At 41.2% G+C, this 8,828-nt stretch overlaps 1 long non-coding RNA gene across 2 annotated transcripts; it reads right to left on the bottom strand.

The window, feature by feature from the left end:
* Window positions 1–4,986: 4,986 nt before the first annotated feature.
* Window positions 4,987–8,644, bottom strand: LOC133717622 (uncharacterized). 2 transcript variants are annotated; one of them, XR_009849837.1, is made up of 5 exons: window positions 8,441–8,644; window positions 8,302–8,353; window positions 7,775–7,835; window positions 5,733–6,675; window positions 4,987–5,336 (listed from the first exon to the last, which is right to left on the bottom strand). It is a non-coding gene; the product is annotated as an uncharacterized LOC133717622 (long non-coding RNA). The 2 variants fall into 2 exon arrangements; XR_009849836.1 differs by lacking the exon at window positions 4,987–5,336 and having other exon boundaries at window positions 5,350–6,675.
* Between the last annotated feature and the right edge of the window lie 184 nt (window positions 8,645–8,828).

Raw genomic sequence — 8,828 nt, 5'->3', positions numbered from 1 at the left:
AGGTCCACAAACATCAGAATGAATCAACTCAAATGGAATAACACTTTTATTATAAACACTAGGAGGATAAGTAGCACGATGACTCTTGGCCAAAACACATGTTTCACAATGTAAAACAGACTCATCCACACCAATAACTAGAGTAGGCACAATTTTTCTCATAAGACTAAAAGATGGATGCCCTAAACGGCGATGCCACAACCAAATTTCACTTAGCTTATCAGAATTCAAAGTCAAAGTGGCGCGGGACTGTGCTCTTGGTTTCTCCCCTGCGTATGTCTGATCCAGATGGAACAACCTGCCCCTCAGATACCCTCGACTGATTATCTCCCTGGTGAGAAGATCTTGAAAAATCACATATATATGATAAAAGGTTACAGAGCATTTAGACTCAGTATTCAACTGTTGAACAAATATCAAATGATGAGACAAGTCATGTACATATAACACATTATGAAGTTCTAAGGTGGGAGTAATACGAACTGACCGTGACCCTAAAACAGGAAAGGCCTCACCATTGGCATTGGTGACATAGGATACTGGTGTGGAAGACAATTCAGTAAAATACGATTTATCATAAGTCATATGGTCAGAGGCACCAGAATCAATAATCCATGTATCAGAACCAACAAAGTTAGAAACCTTTAAAGCCATACCAATCTTATCATGACCAGCTATAGAGGCCGTAGGAGTAGCCCCACCTGCCGTATAATGATCATGTCTAGTCAAGCCATAGAAGTCTGGTTCTTGGACCAACTGAACCGCAGCTGCCTTCCGTAGGATGATAACCTTGCTTTTTAAGTTTAAGGTGCAGGTTTAGTTTCCAACAAGTCTCTCGAACATGCCCAACATCATTGCAATAAGAACACTGAGGATGAGGGTGATTGACAAAGCCTAGTAAAGGTCCTTGCTGATGAAGTGGGACTAAACGCTGCTGCTGGAGTAAAGTTGTTGGTGCTTGAATGGCTAGGCTAGAAACTTCAACTTGTGCATGTTTGGGACTTTCCTGTTGAGATTCATCCTTGCGAATATATGTAAATTAAGGATGTGATCAAGCTAGGAGGGTATGTCATTCTGAGCAACTCCCCTTTGGCACTATTATGTTTCGCATCAAGTCCTCTCAAGAATGCGTGAACCCGCTCAAGTTCCTTCTCTTTCTGGTACCATGCAATATCCTCCTGATTCTTGATCTTGCAAGGACGCTTCTGATCAATTTCAGCCCATATGTTCTTCAGCTTGGTAAAAAAACACTTACACTGGTTGCCCATTTTGTTGCATTCCTGCAGCTTTGCACATCAATTCATGAATCTATATAAAATTAGGCTCATTTGTAAAGAGATCTCCCAACGTCTTCCATATTGCCTCAGCGGTTTCACATTCCTCCACCGTCTGTAGCACATCATCAGTCATGGCTCTAAATAGAATTGACATTACAAACCCGTCATCATCTTCCCACTTAGCATAGGCCTCCACATCATCTTCACTAGGAGCCTTGATGGTTCCAGTCACATGTCCCATCTTGTGTATCCCACGGAGATAAACAGACATAATCTTCTTCCATGTTCGGAAATTAGTACCGGTGAGTTTGGTACCCCCGAAAGAACCACCTTCTGAGCTTTTGACAGAGACCTCAACCTTCTGGACCTCATTGGTTCTAGAACTAGAACTCTGATTTTCTCCTGTTTCTCCCATAATATGCAAAAACAATATATCAATAATACGCAGCGGAATCAAGAGGAATTTGGTTTAGAACCTGGACGGTGCTTAGTGGAAATCAAACTCAGAGCCAGGAAAAACAGTTTCTGGTTTGGGTCAGGATGCATGGATTCCGATCAGACTCTGATCGGCGTCGGGACTGGTGATACCGTGCCACGGTAGGTTGAGGATGGCCCGACCTGGGGAGCTACGCAAAGCAAAACGCGGCGGAGCTGGTGAGAAATTTAACTGGCTGAAGCAGAAGCAAACACGAGGATGATCGTGCGCGAAGATGGAGGCCAACGACGAAGATGATTGTGCGCGAAGATGTGGACGGCGATGAAGGTAGTCGATCCGGGCAAGAGGAGAGCGACGGCGGTCTTTGACTGAAGACGAAGCCGATCGAGAAAAAAGGATGACGTCTGCCAAAGTGGAGAACGACGTCGTACCGAGACTAACCCCCAAATAACTGGGTTCTAAATCAACTGTCTTCCTCGGATTGAGAGAAGACTAAAAAGACAAAAAAGAGACAAAGTCAAATTAAGATAACGAAATTGAGAGAATGAATTGTCTGATATATATTCATCTCACATTGGAGGTATATAAAAGGGATTACAGGAGTATAATTGACTTACGTCTCTATTCTCTAGCTACCACACATAGAATAGGTAAGTACTAACTACGAAATAATTACAATATATTGCATTCCTAACGTTACGCCATGACTCACGCTAACATACCATATATATATATCCTCCTTGATGGGATCATCTATACGTGCAAAAACCCAACATAGCTATCTCTATATCATGTCTCTGTGAGTCTCTTTTCTCTGTTCCATCAAAGGAAAGTCTCAAAGCTGTATATATGTTCTACCAATTCAAGTATTGTGTGTGTACACATACGAGGATCAAGGTTGTTGTATCATGGAGGTTAGGGCACCTTAACCTGATACACCTAGACTTAGTCTTCGAGGGGCAGATCTACTCTTAAGGGCAGTGACTACACGCCTCAACCTAACAAGTTCTCATTCATTCGAAGCATCATCCATCTCCATTTTCTAACAAACCCCACCCTCCCAGATTAGACGACCACACTGGAGTACTGTTTTTCCGAGTGATGTAAGAGGAAATGATCATTCTCTGGCATCCCAAAGTGTCCTAGAATCAGGAGAAATTTTCCTTGTTGAGATGCTGCATAAAAAGAAAAAAGAAAAAATCTCAAGGCTGACTTAACTTATTCACAGAGCATGTGTACTATTCCAGGAGTATGTTGATTCACAAGTGCTCTATAGAACCTGTATCCATTGAAGCAAATTAGTAGGAGATATGCAACTGACGACTTACATGGTGACGCAGTCTGAAGGAACCCTAAGTTTACAAGCAATAAACCTAAAATAAGAATTCTGGAGTCCACAAGAGATAAAATGAAAAAACTCTCAATTTGATTGATAATATGATAAAAGATAGGTTCATCAGCCGTTTAAGGTTGCTTATATATGAGAAAAGAAACCCTAGGGCGACTAACAATGAATCCCTAAAGCCCACGGTTAAAACAAAACCAATCCAAAACAAACTAGAAACTGAAAATTCTGAAAAATAGTAAAACGCAGTTTTGAGGCCCGAAAGGATCCCGAAAGCCTGAAAAATCCCACACGTCATGGCAAAGCAATGAGTTTTGTTCCTGGCGTTGTTCCCTTTCTGAAAAGGTAGAGCAATCACGATTCGGACATCGAATGCCAAATTTGCAGCAAACTGGGTTTTCCTTTTGATTGATCGAGCTGTTCTTTGATCCTTTTCGCCAACCGTTCTACACCAGTCTCCTCCACCTCTGAAGAACTCGACCCCGAGTTATCTTCAGGATAAAGAACCTCATCTCCACAAAACTCATGGAGATCAGCAACGTTAAAGGTGTTAGAAATGCCCATTGAATCAGGAAGTGCAACAACATAAGCATTGTCGTTGATCTTCTTCAGCACCTTAAAAGGACCATATTTTCTTTGCTTCAGCTTGTTGTAAGTACCAATAGGAAACCTCTCATTCCTCAGAAACACCATCATGTCATCGCCCTCTTGGAACACTTTAACTCTTCGATGCTTGTTAGCTGCAGCTTTATACTTAGCATTAATTAGTTTCCTCCAACTTGGCCTTAACTTCTTCTCCAACTTGGCGATTTAAGATTATAAGTATGAACAGTTCAAGTTTGACAGATTTGGTTCGTCCATTGATTTAATCAAGTCTGATACCTTAACGATCACCGATTTGGCTGAAAATTTGCAGAAATGATCTACAAATTAGGACCTAAAAGCTGAACGGTTGAGATGCCGAAATGTGATAGAAAAGTTGGTTTAATGCCCTATCCCTAGAAAAACTAAAAAAAGGAATCCCTTAGTAGAAGGGCCATATATATATATATATATATATATCCAAGAGTAAATCGTAGTCTTCTGTTTTCTGTGGTAACTGGTAAGGATTTGGTGTTACGTATGTCAGAAGAAATAAAACAAGAGTTGGAGGATTTTAGCATCTGTTATATGGTACGCACAACAGATACTTGTGGTGATTCGAAGGTTTATTTCAGCTGTGGTTTTTTTTCTCATATATTTGCATGCATACTTTTACTCCTCACTTCTTGGTGTGACACTAGTTTGAAACAACACAGATAGACCGACTGACCGACCGTTGGTTAATTAAACTCAACCCAGCCACTTTGTTGGTTGGCAAGGTGTGACATCTGGTTGCCTCCACTAGGCGTTGCTCTTTAATTTGGACCTGATGTCCTCGTACATTGCTCAATGACGTTGGTTTGGCATTGCCTCATATGCAGCATCCAAGTGTTTGGGGCGACCTGAAATGCAGCAGTGCTTCGTCTCTATTATGATATGTTTGGACATGTAGGTGACTTTTTGTCTGATCAAAATAAGCAGCTTGGAAGGGTAACCTCTATACTCCTCTGTACGACTGTACCACACTAGATTATGCGGTTATTTTTGAATTTGGTCTGATTTAGACCTGATCTCCAAGCTTAAATGGGCAGGCCCTCTAACTCAAGGTACAAAAGAATGAAAATATCAAACTATGATTTGAGTTGTGGCGTGTTGATTATTTGGAATAACCAACAACGCAGAAGTTACTGACTCCACCACTTGGATTCAATCTTAGGAGGGGCTTTCACAAGCTTTTTTTTTTTTTTTTTTGAATAAGTAGTTCCATTGAACTAGTGATGAAGATCGCTTAAGAGGGCATCCCCAATAAACTCAAGAGCATACAAAAGCCACAAATGTGACAACTGTGAAACTAAAGCCGTTTGAGCAAGAGTGTGAGCTACACTATTTGCCCGACGGTTGACATGAGATAAAGAATGGAAAGGATAGTTTGCAAAAATTGCTCTAACATCTTCAACAATATTACCACAGATAGAAGCATCTTCCTCCTGGCTATGTATGGACTGGACGAGCTGCAGACATTCTGTCTCAAACTAGCTTGCTAGACCTGTTCATGGTGCAATGAAACCACAAACTGAAGAGTTGCCTTGAGCGCCAAAAGCTCAACCTGAAAGGCTAATGCCGCCGTGTCTATAGGTCGAGAAAGGGCAGCCTGGAGCGTTCCAACATGATCTCTCAATACACAGCCCACTCCACCCTTCATAGTTCCATAATTAAAACTGCCATCAATATTACATTTAAAAGTATTCCCAACCAGACAAGTCCATCTTTATACAACACGAACACCAGGAACTATAGATGCATGTACCAGCTTGTACTCTTCAAACCAGCCTTTTTTTTTTTTTTAATCAAACCTCGCAAATGCAAGGAAAAAGATTTATTAAAAAAAAAAAAGGGAAATACAAGTAAGAGGAGAGGACATATCCTACACCTCCCAGATGTGAAGTACAACAGATGAGGAATGATAGACAACATCCTGCCTTCCAAAACAAAAGAAATCATCTAAAACGAAAACTAGGGAGACCCAACTTATCTCTTAAACAAAATTGATTAACGAAGCTTGGAGATGAATCAAACCAAGTAAAGCCCGTACCTGATGAAGCGCCAAAATTGGCCAATGCATCAGCCGCCTAGTTTCCTTCACGAAAAATATGTGAACAATGAAATTGCATCATTGAAATGCGATGCACACAATTTTTTCATGTCACCTGTAATTGCCAAGGTACCAGTTGAGGAGAGCGGAGAAAATTCAGAATTAGGGACGAGTCAACTTCAACCCAAATATGCTTCCAATCACGAACCCATGCAAGCTCGATTGCCTTGATCACTGCCATAACCTCCGCAGCAATGGAACTAGGAATGTCAAGGGATGATGAAAAAGCACCGACAACCTCCCCATGGAAATCACGAAAAACACCACCATAACTTGAACGATCCTCCCCTCGCTTCCAAGCACCATTCGTGTTAACTTTGAACCAACCAATAATGGGTGGATGCCAATTCACCTCATAAACTTTCGGAGCACAACGCAGCCTACTGTAGAGATAGCTATGTCTACTGGGAATCTAGACTTTTCTTCCCATAATGCTGCATTCCTATTTTGCCACCACAAGAACATCAGAAGTTTCTCAAATTGTGGTAAGGTAACTCTAGAAGCACACTAGCATTGACAGGACCCGCCCCAGATTTCACCCTGAAATCGAAGTGGCCCTGCGGGGCCCACTTTAGAAGAGATTCTACCAAAAATTTGGCGGAACTTCCCCTAAAAGTAGGCTACCCAAAACCTGTAGGAAAACATTTACACTTCTAAATCATCCATCCTTAATCTTCTGGAGCCATCTGCTCCCCAAATCACAACTCCAATTTCACAAATATCAGTCTCAACCCAAAAACAATATTAATCCCATAGGTTATCAGAGAAATACTAATCCACTAGGTAACAAAGAAAACAGAAATAGAATGAGTACGCGGAAGCAATGCTGTTGGCTATGCCTCGACTCCATGTACGCCCGACCTCAACTAATTTCGCCTGCAAACTGGGCATTTGAAACCGAAGGGCCCAGGGGAAAAGTATTGAAAAACACGTTAGCGTGAGTGGACAAAAATAAACAAATTAAAACCAAATGTATTTCATACTTTCCCACATTTATTTCTTTAAAAATCCCGATGCATGCAACAATTTAAAAAACACAACTTTAGTTCAGCTCAAGAAAACCGACTAGCCCCGCTAGCCACAACCAAGCAAATAGGAAAGAACTCTGATACTCAAGAAAATAAGACCAGCCCCGCTGGTTAAGGGAATCGGACTAGACCCCGCTAGCCCAGCAATAATATAATGAGTAGGGGAAGATGATAGCCATACGAATAAGCCACTCAGGCTTGGGTGATAGCCTCCCAGGCTAAAGAACTCCCATAACTCCCGTAATATACCCTTACGCCACTAAGTGTAGCGATAGGATACTGGGCTACAGAATTACTGTCACAGAGACAGTAACCTGCGCCACAAAGGCGGAAGGGCTACGGTGATCCCATCACCGCGCCACAAAGGCGGAAAATCAATGCTAGCATGATAAAATCACCCCTCAGTATGGCACAGGGAAACATAACCGAAAATCCAGTAAATCCAAAAATACATAAGGCTTCCCCATCTCTCGCAAATGCATTTCCAACGACGTGTCCCACACGCCAAGAGTATCATCATGATTCGAAACAAAACCAATTCCAAAATCATCATCGAGGCATTCCCAATGCCAAAACCGAAAGTCGATAAACAAACAAGAAATAATTCCATCGAAATCTCATTTCGAAAATCTTTCGGAGATCTCAAATCGGTGAATGAAAAATAAATATGAAATTTCGGAAATCACCTCGGAAAAGAATTCATTGAAAATCACAATATCAGAATTTCAAATAATAATTATAATCAATTTCTGAAAATCAATTCATATTCTCAAAAACAACTCATAAATCCAAATCCGAGCATAATAAGTTCATATCCGAAACTCATGAAAAATCAATGTCAAATTATAATCCAAGACAAAATATCATGTTCGATAAATAAAACGATAATTAAATAAACCAATAATTTCAAAATAAATGCATGCATCATTTACTTAAAAACAAAAGTCCACTCACAGTACTATTGGGCGACCACGCAAACGAATTCCTTCATTTAACCGTAGCTCGCGGCATTGCCCTGTACACAATTATATTTCCGTAAACGACAATCCGATAAAATAATTACGAACCTAAACGAAACCCGAAAATCCCTATCTCCATTACTTCTCAAATTCAACCCAAATCTCTTCCACAACACCAATTCCTCAATTTATATATCCCACAACGAAAACGAAGGAAATCCAACGGCCGGATTTCCCACAATTCAATCACAAAACTTCAAACTTCGGAAATTCACAAATAATTCCAAACCCCTCCAAAATTCACCAAACTTCACATACAAGCTCTACAACAATTCTACAATTTAATGGGCTAAAAACTGAAATTAAAACACTGCCCTACACGCCTCCACGCGCCACCAACAGTGGAAGCGCGTGGGCCCCACGCGCCGGCGGCAACCACCTCCGATGGCCACCAAAATTTGGCAGCACCATCTACTCAACAAACCCAACCTCTTTCTCAACTACAACAAGTTCCAATTTTACCTGGAAGAGCTCCAATTTGGCCGGTGAAAATTTTCCAGAAATTCCAAGAACCCTAGAAATTGAAATTGTTAATTCGACCTCTACACAACAAATTGAAATGAAAGACGTTAGGGGAAATGATCTATGTCAAAAACCGAACCTTCGACGCCAATTTGGTGGCCGGAGACTGCCGGAATCGGAAAATATCGGCGTTGACTTAAAACTGCTACAGTGACCGTCCTCTTCTTCTCGTTGCTGCACCTTCCACAGTTCATATTAAGCTACGAAACGAACCCAGAAATGAAGAGAAGGAAGAGAGCTTTCCAACGACATCTTACACGTCAAAATCCGTCGCCGGATGGGGGAGTTATGGCCGGAAGAAGGTGAAGAGGTCGGAGAGGAAGAGGCTCGGTAAGTTTCCGAAAATGGAAACTTACCACAGTAACTCAGCTATTTATAGAAACTTACTATGAACAGTAACTTTAGTATTTTGGCCATAACTTTCGTATACGAACTCCGATTTTTACATACCACATATGCACGCGCTC

This window comes from Rosa rugosa, chromosome 6 (genome assembly GCF_958449725.1).
Source record: "Rosa rugosa chromosome 6, drRosRugo1.1, whole genome shotgun sequence".
NCBI classification, from domain to species: Eukaryota; Viridiplantae; Streptophyta; class Magnoliopsida; order Rosales; family Rosaceae; genus Rosa; species Rosa rugosa.
This window is presented reverse-complemented; position numbering and strand designations above follow the sequence as displayed.